Raw genomic sequence first — 19,223 nt, 5'->3', positions numbered from 1 at the left:
TTTTGTGCGAGCACGTCAGACATTAAGTCACGGCTGTGATTGGTCAGAACACCATGGGGCGGTGCTTACTGGATCGGTCAAGCATAGTCCACCCACACACCGTATACCTTTATTAGAAAAAAAACTCCGTTTATTTCGTTGCATTCCCGATGATCATTATCGTACACCACCATACATTTATCGTGAATTTCATGTCGCAAAAAAAACCGATGTTGTAGAACTTCAATGTCTAGAAAAAAATTGCGATCATCGCCAGTGTCGTGAAATAAATTATTTAGTACGTTTTAGTTGTCCCTAGTTCGGGCCCAGGGGCGGCGAAACCGGGGTAACACTCCACCCTCCTGCGGACATAAATGTGCCCCCCCTTGAGCATAAAATGTGCCGGCCCCCTCGAGATAAAAACAAAACTGGCTCTAAAATTTTGGATAATTTGTTTTCCCAAAATGGTATAGCCTGAGAGTTCTGATATGAGCGGGGAATATCAAAACCCGAGCCCTAAAACCTCTACAATGGGCCTTGAAATGGGCACATTATAAATTTCAACCGGAAATACGTCAAGCACCAAGCATTGGCATTTTCAAGTCAGAATTTCTGTCTCTTAACATAGATGACGTCATCAGGGGCCCCACTTTGTTGGGGAATGGATAGGTCGATACACAATTTGGTTGAGGACTGTGTTTACTGTGACTGTTTATTCCACAACAATATTTTAATACACATTGATTGATTGAACTACGGTTACAGTGAACTGAGACAAAGAGAACTGGGTGAGCTGAAATAGACTAGAATAGAAATGGAACAGAGTTGGAATTGTGGAGCAGCACTTATATACTGGTGGAAACATGAAGTCTTGAGAATAAGAAATACTTAAGAATGGGGAAACTTAGTCATATCGTGGTTTCCTTGAGTCTCAGAAAAATGACTAGGAATGAGTAATATAGTTCCTTAAAACAATGATCTTGAAAGTAACTTGGTTGTACTAAGAAACTGAGCAAAGACTTGTGTGTGGGCAGTGAAGATCATTTGCTCCGTATAAAAGTATAGGGACTACACATTGCATAGGTTCTGTGTGGGTGTATGTGTATATAAGGAAAACAATGAGCGATACATTCAAGAGAATTAATCATTAATACAGTTCAAAAGGAACATTGATAATTAAAGTGTGATATTTAACTAAAAGTTAAGACGAATTGATAATTGAGAATTGAGAATCTGAAACGCTACAACTTCATGTAAATATCTGCTCGGTCACCATGGCGTCTGCATATTACATCCCTACTGATGAGATTATGCATGCAGTATATTCCACCAGATACAGAACCAGAATAAAATGGCCGGTTTCGAAGAGCGCTCCAATTTTTGTAAACTTGGTACCAGCCCAGCCCCCCCCCCCCCCCGGGCCCCATTTGATTTTACGGAGGCCAAGTGTCCGGTGAAAAAAACATGTCGGCATCAAGTTCAGCACGGATGTGCCCCCCCCCCCAAAAAAAAGCTGGATACGCTGCTACACCAATGGAAGATGCCTTTTATTGAGCAAGTGCCCCGGTGATGCGACTGTAACCGGTTAGTCCAAAAATTCAAACCCCAAAAGTGGGTGCAGTACATTTTGTTTTCGTCCTTCACAAATGTATTTAAACAGGCAATTGTTTTCAACTCAAGTTGATCAGTATGAAACTGTGCCACCCCTCTAAGTAGGTCTCGTGACCAAAATGTAATCGCCCATCGGGATTACGCATTAGCATTCTATCCGATTCTCATTTCTAACCCAGGCTTGTGCTGAATGCACATTATGCAAATAACGTGTTTAGAAGATTTCCACTCAGACTCCAGCCCTATTGTTACATTCATGCCTCGCTGATCACCATGGTACAGCGACCTAGCGTGCACGAGCTTTATCTTAAGTTCGGTGCTGGGCTAGGCCTTCATTACTGTCGTTGTGCTCCTCACGCTCACTGCATGCAACTCACTACACTGTTCAAAATTATCATTTTGGCTCTTTATAAAATTGTTTATTCTAACTGAACGTGCACATTGTGTCCAATTTATATTAACAAAGACATCGTTACCATTTACTCCAAGATCAACACCAAGAGGGGCAATGTCTTCAAGAGTAGAAAGAGGTACGTTACATGTCTCTGATTAATGTACATGTGTATAAGGTGTATAAGCTCTGGTAAAAGTAGAGAGTTTTGTCACCTGAAACAGAGAACTCCTTTAATTTCATTGGATGTTAAAAAAAAATTTACATGGAAGATAAATTACAGTAGAATTAAGGTTGAACGAAAATGATTATTTTATTCAATAATAATGCAATGCCAATAGGAATTTATCGCGTGCAGTGACATTGTGTTCGCACGTGTGTTAATTTGCATATAGGAATTTATAAAATACGTGCAGTGACATTGTGTTCGCACGTGGGGAGAAAATAAAATTTCGAAAGAATTCGTCAGACACGTGCAGTGACTTTGTGTTCGCACGTGAGTTAATTTGCATAGGAATTTGATACGTGCAGTGACATTGCGTTCGCACGTGGAACAGTTGAAGGGTAGCATTCCAGTGGAAGGTTTTTTTTTCTTCAAATTGTCCCTGAATAATTAAACTCGCTAATTTACACCAGTATTTTCAATGATAAACCTGTGACAGTGTCTCCTTCATCGTCACATTGACTTTCAGGTCTTATGTAACTCCCTTTCTAGAGAAGGTTAAAAGACGTTCCCCACCTCAGTCTCAGAAACTAAAAATAAATTGAAACCATATAAAACCTAATCAACATTCTGGGCAAAACGTTGGTGCAAGTGATGCAAACAATTAATTAGTTTTTTTTGTAGGTCAAGTTGGGAGGAGTGCAGACGCTGCAGGCGTGCATTATGCAGCATCCGCGAAGCAAAGCAGCTGCTGGATCTGTAGGAGTGTTAGGATAATGTTATAGGCATTTAAATTCGGCGAAATATTCTCATACGCGTTTAGAAACATCCGCACCGCGTTCTATCGCTTTTCCGTTCGATAATAAGGCATATTCATACGTAATGTTCGGCAAACTCGTGTTTTTTTAATTTTTTGTTTTGGCTAGACCGGAGACGGTTTGGTACGAAGACCGTGAAGGGACATGGGAGTTATTTAGTTTTTTTCATAATACTATTACGTAGGTGTTATTGTCACGTACATACGTAACTCACGCACGTACTTGAATATTATCACGTACGTAGGTAATATTATCACGTAGGGCCCACGTGATAATTATTACGTACGTAGGGCCCACGTGATAATTATTAAGTACGTATACACAACGTATACTCGTTTAAGGATACACGTATTATCACTTTAATAAATATGCAATACATGTACGTACGTAATATGTACTTATTTATCAGGTATGTACGCAAGAATAATACTAATATTGCGTTAGTACGTAATATTATATTATCACGTACGTATGTGATAAATTAAATGTATCACGAACGTACGTTGTAATTGTCATATGTATAGTAGTAGGCCCTAAATAAGAACAATATGTTCATCTCCTCTTGGTCTTCGTACCCACGTACCCGCGTATCCGCATATCCGCGTACCTGCGTAATCGCGCGATTTCGTGTACCACTGACTTCGAAGTGATAAAATCTAGGGAACTGTTTAGAACGGTGCAATGAACAGTGTTAGGGAAAATGAAGCAAACGAAAATTAGGGAGCAAGCACAGCCCGCTGCGAGCATGCGCACATTGAGCCTGCAGGAAGTGCGATGGGAAGTTTTAGAAGTTTTCTTTAAAAAATAAAAATAGGATGAAAATGCAAACGAAAATCAGTCTAATAAATAACACTGTCCCCCTAAACTTGAAAGTACTGGTGTATTTTATTTTATTTTCGCTATTAAGAAACTTCACTCGCAAATTTAAAGTCGATTTTGTAATTGATTGAGAGTAATTTGTGATTTTTTATCGATCAACTGGAATGCTGCCCTCTATACGGACATTGGCTGGTACTCTGCCCTACTCAAAACAATAATTAAACAAAATAAGTAAAACAACTACAGAAAGTGGCAATGCCTGGTGCGTTGTCCACCAACAACGATATAATTTCTTTATTGTATAAAATGTTTAAGAGCAAACAAGATTCATAAAATCTAGGCCATCGGCAATTGACAGTGACCATGCCTGGAACAGTGTCACTTGTAAGGGATGCCCTCTTCGGTGCATATTAGTCGCGCCGATTTCCAAGAGGCCCCTTCCTTCAGAAGAACTTGAACATTAAAACTTTAACCATTTAACAAAAACACGGAAGGACGTTACTAATTAAATAGCCATACAGAGAAAACTGTTGGTTAACAAGTAACACTAATTCCTAAATGAGCTCTCTGTTAAGGTGACATATACGCTCTTATAGTAACACTAAAAGGTCAAAAAATCTGGGATTAACAGCGTCTGTAAAAGCGCCGCATTGTCTATACTTCGCTAGTCTGTGAGCAGTGAGGGCACAGTTGACAGTTGACCATAATTTAATGATCGTAGTAAAATCAAAAGTCATAACTTTGGTTAATTATACTTTGCATAAATTTATATAAAAGACATTTTTATTATGTGAAGAGCTTTTAAGCTCGGTTCATTATTAAGTATTTAAAGGTAAACTTATCTGTGAGTAAAAAAATGCTTACAGAGAGAATGACTTTTGGGGGAAAAAACTCAAAAGAATATTGTATTTTGTTTCATTGTAAATGTTGTATGTTTGATTTTTTGCCTGTGTGTGTATTGCTCTCTGTGTGGTGTGATTTTTTAATGGTAGGCCTATCCGTCTGTTGTCTCTGACAATAGACAAAATTTAAAAATAATTTAAATCAAATTAATCGTTGCGGCTACGAAAATGTCAAATCGTTAAGCAAAATCGAAGCAGATGTTGAAAGAAAAAATACTTGAAATCAGTGTCATTTTTTTCTCAACTGTAATACGTCGGGCAAAAAAATGTTACGGTTTTGAAGAGGCAAACCTCAAATTGACGAAAATACGAAATCAACTTCAAAATGTTAGGCAGTATTGAAATAAATAATACCCACCCGGATATTTACTTGACTTCGCGCATGACGAAAACTGAAAACAAACTTCAAATCGGTCCAAAATAAATTGTAGCGGAAATCACATCGTAAGCGATTTTTTTTTCCGGAAAAAGAAATTACTCCGCTTTCTACGTGTAGGCCTACACGCTAGGAAAATGATGAAAATAACGCGAGGAAAACATCACAACGTTATTGAGAGTAAATATACACGAAATCAGTAAAAAAAATTCTTGCCACAAAGTAAACAAAATGGGTTATGGAAATAACAATCAAAATAACGAAAATAACGGCATAACAATTAATCATCCGCAACGAGAGAAGTAAATACATGTACATGTACTTGCCTCAAAAAGTCGGAAAGCGAATGTTGGCAAACGGTGGGAAAATGACGGCAGCAAAAGAAAATGAAATTGACGAAATTACGAGAAAAAAAATCACACCATAATGAACAAAATATCTGTTTAGAAAATGACTGAATTTCAGTTATATACAGCGGCATTTCAAAAACATCGAAATTGTTGGCATTGTCGAGAAGTGCCTTCAAAAATACCTAATTGCCCCCCCCCCCCACCACCAAAAAAAGTACATTGTGAAAGGGTACAACTTATTGGTAACCTGCCTTTATCGGTGTCGGCACATGTTCGTGTGCATTATGACAAAAAAAGATCATGTCTGTTTTTAAAAGTAAATAGTGGAAACATGGGTAGAATCGTTTAGTTTCTATTTGGTAACAAGTGGCCTTATTACAAGTAGGCTTAGACATAATGCTTTGGAATGTTTCACTTCAGTAACAAATGGGCTAGGCCCAGTGTTTTCGTAACCCTGTTCACTTAGGAAAGAGTTGCAGCTTTCTTCAAAGAAACTGATGATCTAAAAGTTGAGACTACATGGATGAGCTAGGCTGCTTTGTCTGGACGAAAATCAACCCTCCAAGGCTCCAACAGCCTCACCACACAGAAACTCGAGGAACCGGAAGCAGGGAGGAGGACCGACAGATCAACGGATGACCTGCTTGCTGGGCTACCCATTACTATTTTTTGAGGTTAGTTTACATGTTGGCCTCCTCTTCGCGGAATCAATCAAGTCACAGAACTCATCAAAATGGGCGATCTGACTCTGTTATAATGTTCTTCCACAAACAACGAGTTCTCGTAGCAGGCTTTGCTTTGTGGGGTTAATTTAATGTTTTCTTTCCCCTTTCTAGCCCTGGCACGAATACAGCTCAATATTTCAAATGTTTTCTTTTGTATCCTTTCAGAAAAATGAGGACCACTGACTGATGAGGGAATTGCTTTACTAAGATTGATGAGCCTGCCTCAAGACATCGTCATGGCTCCAACAGCCTTATCACACAAACTCGAGGAACCGGAAGCGGGGAGGAGGACCGACAGATGAACGGATGACCTGCTTGCTGGGCATCCCATTACTGACTATCAGGTTTGTGTACATGTAGCCTACCTAAACAGAAACAGTCAAGAACTAATCAAAATGGGCGATCTGGCGCTCTTCTATGTTCGTCCACAAACAACGAGTTCTGGTAGCGGGGCTTTGCTTTGTGGGGTTATTCAATGTTGTCTTTCCCCTTTCTAGCCCAGGCACAATTACAGCTCAATAAATCAAATGTTTTCTTTCGTCATTTGAATCCTTGCAGAAAAATGAGGACCACTGACTGATGAGGGAATTGCTCTACTGGGATTGATGAGCCTGCCTCAAGATATCGTCAGGGCTCCAACAGCCTCATCAAACAGAAACATGAGGAACCGGAAGCAGGGAGGAGGACCGACAGATGAACGGATGACCTGCTTGCTGGGCTTCCCATTCCTGATTATTAGGTTAGTTTACATGTAGGCCTCCCCATAACAGAAACAATTAAGTCACAGAACTAATTTAAATGGGCGATCTGACTCTGTCTAATATTATAGGTTCGTCCACAAACGAGTTCTGGTAGCAGGGCTTTGCTTTGTGGGGTTAATTCAATGTTTTCTTTCCCCTTTCGAGCCCTGGCACGAATACAGCTCAATAATTCAAATGTTTTCTTTCGTTATTTGAATCCTTTCAGCAGAGTGAGGACCACTGACTGATGAGGGAATTGCTCTACTGAGATGAGGATGAGCCTGTCTCAAGACATCGTCAGGGCTCCGACAGCCTCATCAAACAGAAACCCGAGGAACCGGAAGCAGGGAGGAGGACCGACAGATGAACGGATGACCTGCTTGCTGGGCTTCCCATTACTAATTCTTGAGGTTAGTTTTTAGTTACATGTACCGAAAGAATAAGCAGAAACAAGTAATCAAAATGGGTGAATTAGCGCTCTTCTATGTTCTCCCACAAATAAAGAGTGCTGGTAGTGGGGTATTGCTTTGTGGGGTTAATTCGAAAATTTCTTCTCCCCCCCCCCTTGCTCTACCTTTCAGATATTTCTTAATAATTCGGATATTGTCTTTCGTCATTTGAATCTTTTTACAGACATGAGGACCACTGACTGGTGAGGGAATTGCCCTATGATGGATGAGCCTGCCTCGAGCTGCCATAAGCTGGGAGGACCGACGGTTGACCGACTCTGCCTGCTTGGTTGGCCATTACCGATTCTTAAGGTATGTTTACTTGAAAAGAGACCAGGGATATGTAGGCCTACACTTAAATTTGTTATTCCTTTAATACTATGTCACCTCTTACGATGCTTGATTTCCTCTTTAAATATTAATTCTAAATTATGCTAGTTTACTCTTTTTGTCATTTTTAGAAGATGAGGACCGCCAAGCTTGGATGAGACTGGACAATTACGAAGCTGCTCTATCTGGACAAGGATGCCCTCATCAGACACTTTCCAAATTGCGGAATATTGGATCAAAAATCAGACTGCATATTATTTTGCATTATTATAAAACATAAAAACGACGAAAATACGAATTCTTACGCCAAAGTTACCGCTATAATTGGTAGAAATAATAGCTTAAATCACTGTTACTGGTTAACTTTACTGAGATACCTATTCCTGAAATATTTGACAACAAATACGACGAAAATTGAAGAAAAACAGACAAATGGGTGTATAATACATTGCAGTGAAAATCAAATCATGAGCGGATTTTCTACTTACAGAAATGCTTCTCCGCTTCCAACAAGTGGCTGAGAAAATGATGAAATTTACGCCGAAAATAACTGAAATCAGTGTTGTTTTCACCTTTATTGCGATACCTACCCGAAATAGTTGACTAAACGCGTGTGACGAAACGTGGAAACAAAAATCAAATCAGCCTTAATAAATTACAACGAAAATCACATAGTACGTGGAGTTTCTTCTCGCAGCCCGGCACTCTGTTTCTACAGGTAGCTACAGGAAAATTACGAAAATTACACCGAAAAACAACGCGGCAAATAAGTGAAGTGACGAAACATATTTTACACGGCTAAAAAAATCACAGCGTTAGTGAGAGAAATAATACTTGATATCAGTGTTATTTTTCTTACCAACAAAGTAAAAAAAATTCGATTGCGGAAGAATGAAATTAAAGAGACGAAAATTACGGTAAAAAGATTAACAGCGGCAGCGAAAGAAATTAATATTTGAAAATCGGTAATTTTCTAAACTTCTAGGCCCTATGTCGTGCAAAAATTTGCTAAGGAAAAATGACCCGCGAAATAATGTTAACAAAAAAATTCAAATTATAATCGGCAGCCACTTCCGGTACGGTACTACACTGCTTAAAATAGTCGGAAAGCGAATTTTGGTAAACGGTGGGGAAAATGACGGCAGAAAAAAAAGGTAAAAAAATGACGGAAATAAAGGAAAAACTCCATTATATCGATGTAAAGAAAATGACTGAATTTCAATTAAAGCAGCAATGTTAAAGGCATTCCCCCGAGTTCTAGGCATACACCACATCTTTTAAGTATTATTCGTCACGGAAATAACTGCAATTTGTGACATTGTCAAGAAGTTTGCCTTCAAAAAGGCCAGAAATAGCCAGGTTTTGCACGTGAAAGGGTACAACTTAAGTGTAATCAACAAAGCGATAGGGAAATGGCTGTTTAAGACATGCGACATATTTACTATCGCATGCGACATTTCTTCGTGTTTTTGTAAAGGTTTAAACTTAATCTACATCATTTATGTGAGTCCGATTTGGAATGATCGGCATAGATACATGTTTTCCTCAAGTATATATTTCTCCTTTGAGTTACTCATTTGGTTGTCTAATACAGAGAAAACTGTTGGTTAACAAGTAACACTAATTCCTAAATGAGCTCTCTGTTAAGGTGACATATACGCTCTTATAGTAACACTAAAAGGTAAAAAAATCTGGGATTAACAGCGTCAGTAAAAGCGCCGCATTGTCTATACTTCGCTAGTCTGTGAGCAGTGAGGGCACAGTTGACAGTTGACCATATTTTAATGATCGTAGTAAAATCAAAAGTCATAACTTTGGTTAATTATACTTTGCATAAATTTATATAAAAGACATTTTTATTATGTGAAGAACTTTTAAGCTCGGTTCATTATTAAGCATTTAAAGGTAAACTTATCTGTGAGTAAAAAAATGCTTACAGAGAGAATGACTTTTGGGGGAAAAAACTCAAAAGTAGATTATATTTTTATAAGATTTGAGGCTTTGCATGGTGGGGTATCGGTATCGTTTCGGTTTTGCGGTAACACCATGTGGTAATAACTACTGCTTAGAAGATATTAGTTCTGAGAAGAACTTGTCCTGCTTATTATCAACTTGCTAAGTAGTTTTTGTTCTGTTTAGAACAGATTGTATTTTGTTTCATTGTAAATGTTGTATGTTTGATTTTTTGCCTTTGTGTGCATTGCTCTCTGTGTGGTGTGATTTTTTAATGGTATCCGTCTGTTGTCTCTGACAATAGACAAAATTATTTTTTTTTTAAATCAAATTAATCGTTGCGGCTACGAAAATGTCAAATCGTTAAGCATAATCGAAGCAGATGTTGAAAGGAATAATACTTGAAATCAGTGTTATTTTTTCTCAACTGCCATACGTCGGGCAAAAAAATGTTACGGTTTTGAAGAGGCAAATCTCAAATTGACGAAAATACGAAATCAACTTTAAAATGTTAGGCAGTATTGGAATAAATAATACCCACATCGGAAATCACATCGTAAGCGAATTTTTTTTTCCGAAAAAAGAAATTACTCCGCTTTCTACGTGTAGGCCTACACGCTAGGAAAATGATGAAAACAACGCGAGGAAAACATCACAACGTTAGTGAGAATAAAAATACCCGAAATCAGTATTATTTTTCTTGCTACAAAGAAAACAAAATGGGTTATGGAAATAACAATCAAAATGAAGAAAATAACGGCATAAAAATTAATCATCCGCAACGAGAGAAGTAAATACATGTACATGTACTTGCCTCAAAAAGTCGGAAAGCGAATGTTGGCAAACGGTGGGAAAATGACGGCAGCGAAAGAAAATGAAATTGACGAAATTACGAGAAAAAAAATTACACCATAATGAACAAAATATCTGTTTAGAAAATGACTGAATTTCAGTTATATACAGCGGCATTTCAAAAACATCGATCTTGTTGGCATTGTCGAGAAGTGCCTTCAAAAAGACCTAATTGCCCCCCCCCCCCCAAAAGCACATTGTGAAAGGGTACAACTTATTGGCAACCTGCCGTTATCGGTGTCGGCACATGTTCGTGTGCATTATGACAAAAAAAGATCATGTCTGTTTTTAAAAGTAAATAGTGGAAACATGGGTAGAATCGTTTAGTTTCTATTTGGTAACAAGTGGCCTTATTACAAGTAGGCTTAGACATAATGCTTTGGAATGTTTCACTTCAGTAACAAATGGGCTAGGCCCAGTGTTTTCGTAACCCTGTTCACTTAGGAAAGAGTTGCAGCTTTCTTCAAAGAAACTGATGATCTAAAAGTTGAGACTGCATGGATGAGCTAGGCTGCTTTGTCTGGACGAAAATCAACCCTCCAAGGCTCCAACAGCCTCATCACACAGAAACTCGAGGAATCGGAAGCAGGGAGGAGGACCGACAGATGAACGGATGACCTGCTTGCTGGGCTTCCCATTACTGATTCTTGAAGTTAGTTTACATGTAGGCTTCCTCTTAGCCACAGAACTCAAAATTGGTGAATAATGCATTAATGAGCGGATTGGCTAGCCCAGCAGCAACGTGGTTAGACAGGCAAGGTGTGGACTGTTGTTGTTTTTTGGGGTAAAAATCGAAGTTTTCTTTCTCCTTGCACATATTTCTTAATATTTCAGAATTTTTTTTCGTCATTTGAATCCTTGTAGAGAAATGAGGACCACTGACTGATGAGGGAATTGTCTTGCTGAGATGAGGATGAGCCTGCCTCAAGCCATCGTAAGCTGGGAGGACCGACGATGGACTGACACCGCCTGCTGGCCTGGCCATTACTGATTCTTGAGGTGAGTTTACTTTGAAAACGAAAAAAGACCAGGGTATGAGGATTGTCCCTCCTACAAAATCCACAGGGCTTGATTTTCTAATATATGTATTTTTTTTTAATTTGCTTGCTTATTTTGTCATGTTTAGGACATGAGGACCACCAAGCTTGGACGAGCCTGGACAATGACGAAGCTGCTCTACTGGACAAGGATGCCCTCGTCGGAAACTTGAGTTAAAAAAAAAACTAGCTTGCACAATATGAAATGATAAATCATATACACTAAGGCAACAGCACTAAAATAAAATGAAAAGTAATTTTGATTTCATTAAATTATTTATGCCTCTAAAATAATCTTAAACTGGATACTGCAACAGACAGTTAACAATGGACAATAATGGAAACTTGCTGAAAAATTATTGTAAGGGTAATAATTGGTCACTGGCTTTTAAGCAGTGACATGTCTGGGAGAAGGGGTATTCCTTTGATCGGTCCTGGGTCATCCAAAATTATTGCTTCAATTAGTTAATAATTTCATACTCCTTATCTTTAATGCGTTCGATTGGATCTTCTCGGTAAATTATAAATGAGGTATCGCCTAAGGTTTTCTATCTGCTTTTTGTTCAGTTGACAATGGAGAATTTTGCTCTATAAATTTAATTTGATATTGAAAGTGCATATTTTAGAAAACCAATTTAAGTCATAAGAGTTTTGAAAGATTTCAAAAAGGATTAATTTATTGTTTAAAAACTGAAGAAATGTAACTTTATTTAAATTTAACGTCATTAACAAGACGTCAGTTTAACTAAAACGTGACTTTTTTCCATTGTATGTTTATAAGAAAACACAAGAACGTTTAATTTTTAGGAAAATTTAAAGAATAAACTGTTCAGGAACTTCTATCCATCAAAATGCATTGCAACAGGTATAAGTGACACTCAAATTACATTTGTGTTTGTCCTTTTGTGATTTATTTCATTGTACTTTTTTACTTGTTATTTTTTTAATTCGTATGCACAATTGTTTTTCTTGGTGGTTTTGCATGTCTTTTCATTTTCTTATTAATAATTAACTAACCTCACAAAAGGATAAACGCAATATATATCGAGTGTTGAACTTGCCTCGCATCAAATATTTTTTTTCACATAATAGCTTAATTAGACAAAATATAGTCCTGAAATGTTTCAAAATAATCTAGGAATTTTTTAGGAGGGGGGGGGGGGGGCATTCCCAAGTTTTATCTTCCCTTTTTAAAATCTTATTCACGAAATGGCGAAATACAAAAACCGGGCTTTACCGTGTACAGTCATGTAGTCGTTGCTTATGTAATAATCTATGATAGTATAAAGTGATTATTAATTTCTCAAATTTATTGGCCTTCTGCCTAACTTTTTTCCTCATTTGGAATCGTTTGTATTTGTTTATATGAATTGGTTTAAATATTTGTATGTCAATAAGACTAAGGAATTAAACAATAAATAAAACTTGAAAGATGTGAGACACTTGATATCCATGGAAGGTTGTTAGTATTTTGCCTATTTTTGTTTTAGTTGTTGGCGGGGGAGGTCAAGCTACTACAAAAGTAACAAAACCCGGCTGAAATGACGTTTTATTATTTATGGGCGATGGGGGGGGGGGGGCGGGGTGCGCACAAAAAGGCACGTCAGGGAATATAAAATAATTAGGTGTTTTTGTAAGGGAAATCTTTACTCTTAAACGGAAATAAAAAAAAATCTGCTAGGCTCCTAGGTTCTACCTTTTAAGATTGTCCAATAAAAAGACCCGAATTTTCATACGCCGGCCAAATCACAATTTGCATGCCCCCATGGGCTTTAAAAACAATTTGCAAATGGGAAAGACACTTTGGAAACATCCAATCAGTTTGAATATGCTTCATGAATGTCTGAATGAACGAGCAAATTTTTAAACAGTATTTAATTACTAATATTTTTCGATGTGGTGGTGGTGGGGGGTGGTGGGGGGTGGCTGGGGGGGGGGGCGCTAGACAGAAGATATATCAGAAGTGGCGCAATAAAACCGACAGCGGGCGCAATAATTTTGATTAGGGTTTCAAACATTTCTACGCGAGTCGTTAATTTGTGCCCCCACAATTTTTTTGTAAAAAACGAGACCGTCTAGTTTAAAAATCGGTGGAATCGTGCGAATATAGCCGAGGATCATCTCCCTAGCTTTTGGGCTAATATCTAAGAGCAGATTTGATAAAATTAGGGTCCAAATATGGGTCCTATTTGCGCGAGAAAATGTAGGGATGCCATTGGTAACTTTGGCAGCTCAGCATTACCGGCAGGCTTCAACCGCATTACGGATACACTCTCGCAAAATGTGGTTCGGCAGCTTTCTATACAAAAACCTCGTTGGATCGGGGTTTTGTGCGTAAACCTTATCAGTCAGCCGATCACGCTAAATTGACTTCGGCCAAACCGCAAGTCCCATCATAAGGAATAAGTTAACCGAACCAATTTTGTTCAAAGAGTGTGTCTCTAATGTTAAACGTGTACAATTTTTAACGTTAACAACTTTGTTTACAACCTTACGGCGCGATAGCTATTTGAAATAAATGAATGTAATTATGTCATGAGTTTTAACATTAAGAAGATTGTGAAACGTTCACATGCAAACAGGGGTATCAATACATATACAATTAATGATTAAATTTCAAGCTTCAATAACTTATCAAAGAGTAACACAATTGAAACATTTTCATGAATGATGCGAAGATCGACAGAGCAAAAATAGCCTTGGTTTAAATATAACGATTAGATTTAAACAGTTCAAGAGGTTATAGTGCTGGTGGGCCTGCATATCGAAGAGTACAAACACCCAAGATTGTTTCATGCGGAATAATACAAATTCAAATTCAAATATGGATTTGATATCTGGTCAGCGAACTAAGGAGTAAACTTCTAAAATCTGATGGCATCTGAACTGTTCTTACTGTGGTAAAAGAATAAACAAGCTGATTTCAAAAGCATATGCAGCTCATCCACTCGAGGTTTTGAGTCGCATGTACAATGCGCGGATCGCAAAATAAACCTGCCTTGTACTAGGCGTATACTTGGTGCAAGAAAAGAAAGAAGTTATTGAGAAGAAAATTGACGTTTAACCCGCTACTTTAGGGACATACCGCGGCCCTGGGAAAAAAGGATAAGTAAGATACGGATGACATCCAGAAAAATGGAAAATTGCGCCTGTAACACATTCCAGAAAAATGTTCCCTTTTAGGCCCTAGCGTTTTTGTCTAGAACGCTATAATTTGATATTATGAATGGTAATTGGGTTTGGTGAAAATTAGTCAGCGTACCATACTATCACACAGTTGAAAACGCTCTCCCTGTATTATTTTCTAAATTTCAACCAACATAGAATTTGATTTTAAAGTGCTGAGTTAAAATAAGACATCTAAACAAACTAACTAAAAATTCCACATTTATGCATGTTAAAGTCACAAATTTTGAATTATTTGTGGTTTTGAAAGTAAATGACAGGCGTATTCCCCCCCCCCCGATGCAAAGGCAACCCCAAAATATAACGTATTGTTACAGACCTTTGTCATCCGAGCGGTTTTACCGATGCATCCCCCTGGCCAATCAGCACCGGTCTGTCAGTGGCGACAGTGCTGATTCCAATCTCCCTTAGTGCTGATTAGCATTACTCACACTATCTCACTTACACTAATTAGTTGTCCTAAAACCCCGCCCCCTTTTTAAAATGTGATTGGATTGTTCGACCTTTCCCTTGCCTTATCACTGATTGGCTGCAAGTTTCGTGGAGCGCGGTCACTGTACTGTTGAGTCACAAGAGGGCGCACTCATTTTCCACCGGTGGAAAATGGGAGCGACTCGCAGAGAAACATACATGCGCAGTCTAGTAGGAGCCGTCCACGGCGCTTACAGGGTGCAACCCTGCAAAAAAAAATCCCATAGACACCAGTGCTAAATGCGCATACTTCAAATTAAAAAAAAAATTACTCAGAACTCTCACAGGTATTCAAGTTGCACAGACAAAATGATGATCAATGTGTCATCTTTCCTTTTTTTTTTTTTTTTGGTGGAATGACCATTGACTTTTCGAGATATTCTCACCCAAAGAATACGACCCCTATTTTCTTCAAAGCGGAAAAGTAGCCCTCCATAACATGGTAAAATAGTGCCACTTTCGAGCCCAATATCATCCAAAATGCTCAGAATTGGAAGCCCCGAGTCCGGAGGTTCATTGCCATACCTCTTCAATTCCTTCCTGTTATGGCTCTCGGAACTTATGCTTATGAATATATGGAAACTGATAAGTTGCCTGACGTGACGTGAAAGAGAAATATCGTGCGAAAAACTGACCTCTCCCTTCCGAAAATCTATGCGAACTAGTGAAACTCGGTGTACTCGACCATCGGATAAAAAGTTTTGAAATCATTTTGTGGCTGTCGTTTGGTGAAAACATATCTCAACAACAGCTAATATCAATTATGCTTTTGTCACTAAAAGGGGTCTTCATGGTAGCTTTTATAGCGTGCCCGTATCGATCTACTTAAAATCAAGGCCAGTATTGTAAAAGTTTATTCTGCTCCCCTCCGACCCCCCGTAAATCTGCCCCGGACAGATTTACTTAGAGTCGTCCATTGCGTCGACTCTATAAATCTGCCCGGGGACAGGTTAACCTTTTAAATGTTGTCCCCAAAGGGGGGATCAAGAACACAATTTCCTTTTTTTTCCGGGGGGGGGGGGGGGGGACTTGGGCCCCCCAAAAAGTGGGTCCCAAACATTACGGGATGGGGTTCCGGGAATTTTTTGTGGATTGTAGATGCTCTGTGGTGCGATCTGAGACCATTTCTGACCACTTTAACTAAATCGTTTTGAGGAAAAGATGGTGGTGTACGCAGTGCCTGCCTGTTTTGCTAGGTCACTTAAAAAAGAAGAAGTTGGGTTCGGTTTTTTTTGGGGGGGGGATGACCCCCGTTGCCCCCCCTCCCGATCAACCCTTGTGTCCCTCTCCAGGGTATGTACCCCCCCCCCCCACCGGAAAATGTGTCCCCTCTATAGATATAGCAGGTGTATCCCAAGAATGCATGGCAATTATGCTTACCTGTGTCTGGTACAGCGATCCCAGCCAAACAACCCACACGACGTTGAGTAGCGCTGAGAGCATCCGTATCCACATACATCTCCCCTTTAAAAACACACAAGGGGAACACATATAAGCACAAGTCAGATTTGACTACATACCAGTTAAATTTGACTAGCTATTCAGGGTCAGCTGGGTGCAACTGAAAATCAGTCAATCTGACTATATTTTTCCAATCAGTATTATTGACTATATTACTTAGGAAAAAGTTATGCGAATAGCTAAAATTGGAATCAAATCCAACTGCTTTTTCTAGTCATATCATGAAACTTTGCATGTTTTAACTAAATTCCTATTCGATTTTCAGTAAACTATATAGGAAAATCAGTCAATATTTTGACTGAGTTGTTTTCAGCGAGTAGTCCTAAAGTTAGTCTAAAGCCCTGTTCATACTTCATGCGAATGCAAAGCGAGTTTGACGTCATTAACATTCGCTGCGAAATTATGTTCAACTTCGGAATTTGCACAAATTCACGTTCGCTTTCGCGCCGAGTATAAGTAATCGGTCTTTAGGCCGAAAAGAAATAGTTCTGCTTCCGGTTTCCCTACCTACACTATTCTGACAGCCCCTACCCTTATTGTTTTATGGGGAAAATGAGAAGAAAAACCCAAAACCATCAATTTCTACCTTTTACTCTTGACTACACGCAGATGCCTCCATGATCGTACATTAAAAAAAAGTGACCAACAAAAAATAAGAATCCCTACCTACCTGTACCTGTTTTCGAATGTCATGTAATGGGAAGCAGAACTATTTATTTTTGGCCTTTCCGGGGTCTTCAACACTGAACACTGGCGAAAGGAAGATATACATGCAAAATACAAACTCTAAAATATTCGTACTTGCTTTCAGAATGTACGCACATTTATAGGACATTTTGAATGACTAGTACATCCTCAGTTACAATTTCAACAATATAGTACTAGTACCATGTGTTTCTCAAACCAACATTTTTCGATTCATTCATTGGGTATTTAAGCAAAATAATCATTTCTCACGTTTCTCTGTGTTATTATTTTACAACATAGTCAATCTCCTCAAAATTAGAAAATCTGACTGGAATTAATCTGGACTTGAGACGATATAAAAAGCTAAAAGAGGATTTTATTGTGGATTATAATCGCCTCATTATTATCACACCGGACGGTTTGATTTCATGGGGGGGGGGGCGTACTCTGAATAAAATATTCAGTGACACTTACTGTGAGAGTGGTAAACTGACAGCCAGAAGGATTACAAAACAGCCGACGAAAATCATGATGTTCTCCAGTAAGATGGCAAAGCAGAGTCGATTCGTCCTGAAATAACCATAATATTCCCGTCTAATTTCACAACTTTTCACTCAATCAGACAAAATGCTCATCCCATTTCAAGAAGTCAAGTTCAGAGATCCGGGCACGAATACAGTTCCAATACGCAGTTAGAACATTTAATTCCGCGTACTTTTCCAATAATCCAGTTGTCAAAATTGTCCATGCAAGCAAATCCCATTTTGTTGGTTTTCGAGTTCGCATTGAATTCGCGTATCAATTTACAACAAGAGTTCAATAGAACTACAGAGTACAGAAGTCAAGTAAGTTTGATACTTACATTTCACTAAACGTCAATTGTATTGGCGATGAGAAAATCAGTTTAATGTTAAGAAATTGATATGATTGTTATTATATCTTTTATTTATAGATGACATTGTATCTACACGTATGCGCCAATTAACAAACTGGTTTGATCTTTATTACATATAATTTTTTAAAAAGTCATATTGCCCCTTCTCTTACTTAGACGCTTTATACCTTTGACAGTTTTGTTATGCATATTTCATATTTCCTACTCAAGCATTCGTGGTTTGCTTTGAAATAGCCATACATTACTTTATAAGTCTTTCTTAAAAGTCATGTTTTGCTTTTCTTGAACATAACTGAGTTCCTTTTGTAAAATTTAAATCGAATTTCCATGCGATTTTTTTTAAAGCTTTGCATAACCGACTGAGCAAGGTATGAAACTGGACAGGAAAACCTAAAGTTAATTTTGTCGAAAAAAATAAAATCTACAAAATATATCAGCACGTATATTATCCTGCATATTATTTAGTCCTAAACAATACTAGCAATAATTCTTACAATAAAAATACGCACGAAAAAGAAGGGAATACTTGAGGATTTTTTACCTGTAGTAGGTCAGGCGGGCTCGTTGTCCGGCAACTTCTGCTGGTGTTTCATCGTTACATGAGAACAGGCGTCAGTATAGCCCCATAGGGCTTACATGATCTGCCCAGCGAGACTGCACTCTGTACCGGTCTTTTTTTGTCTGTGCGTTCTTTTGTTCCATTCGCTGAAGCAACATGCGCAGTACGGTCAAAGGTGATGCAAACATGGAATGTGGAGATTCCCTTTTCCGTGGCCGGTCGCACGCTTTGTTATATTTTTAATTCACAATCCCGCGTTGGCACTACTGGTATATTAGGTGACCCTCTCGTACAACTTGTAAGAGTGAACCGTGTTCAAACGTGTAGTGTGTCGTTAACTCGCCATCACTACGGACTTCAAGATAAATATTTTAGGCAAAATTCAAACAATGGTTGTGTCCAAAAAAAATATTTTTTTACATATGGAATTTGCGTCAGGAAGATTTTACATTGGATTTTGTCCTCCACC

At 38.5% G+C, this 19,223-nt stretch overlaps 4 long non-coding RNA genes across 5 annotated transcripts; 3 read left to right on the top strand and 1 right to left on the bottom strand.

The window, feature by feature from the left end:
* The first annotated feature begins 1,886 nt into the window (after positions 1-1,886).
* On the top strand, positions 1,887-12,524 carry LOC119729097. 2 transcript variants are annotated; one of them, XR_005271186.1, is made up of 3 exons: positions 1,887-2,120; positions 11,323-11,457; positions 11,585-12,524. It is a non-coding gene; the product is annotated as an uncharacterized LOC119729097 (long non-coding RNA). The 2 variants fall into 2 exon arrangements; XR_005271187.1 differs by lacking the exon at positions 1,887-2,120 and adding an exon at positions 9,786-11,110.
* LOC119729106 lies at positions 5,109-6,735 on the top strand. Its single transcript, XR_005271188.1, has 3 exons — positions 5,109-6,083; positions 6,300-6,478; positions 6,693-6,735. It is a non-coding gene; the product is annotated as an uncharacterized LOC119729106 (long non-coding RNA).
* On the top strand, positions 7,244-7,990 carry LOC119729113. Its single transcript, XR_005271189.1, has 3 exons — positions 7,244-7,284; positions 7,508-7,635; positions 7,785-7,990. It is a non-coding gene; the product is annotated as an uncharacterized LOC119729113 (long non-coding RNA).
* A 1,971-nt stretch (positions 12,525-14,495) lies between the features above and the next one.
* Positions 14,496-18,858, bottom strand: LOC119729096. Its single transcript, XR_005271185.1, has 4 exons — positions 18,737-18,858; positions 17,775-17,870; positions 16,533-16,616; positions 14,496-15,358 (listed from the first exon to the last, which is right to left on the bottom strand). It is a non-coding gene; the product is annotated as an uncharacterized LOC119729096 (long non-coding RNA).
* Positions 18,859-19,223: the final 365 nt, after the last annotated feature.

Source organism: Patiria miniata, unplaced genomic scaffold (genome assembly GCF_015706575.1).
Source record: "Patiria miniata isolate m_02_andy unplaced genomic scaffold, ASM1570657v1 HiC_scaffold_1, whole genome shotgun sequence".
NCBI classification, from domain to species: domain Eukaryota; kingdom Metazoa; phylum Echinodermata; class Asteroidea; order Valvatida; family Asterinidae; genus Patiria; species Patiria miniata.
The sequence above is the reverse complement of the archived record's forward strand: the minus strand, read 5'-3'. Positions and strand labels throughout refer to the sequence as shown.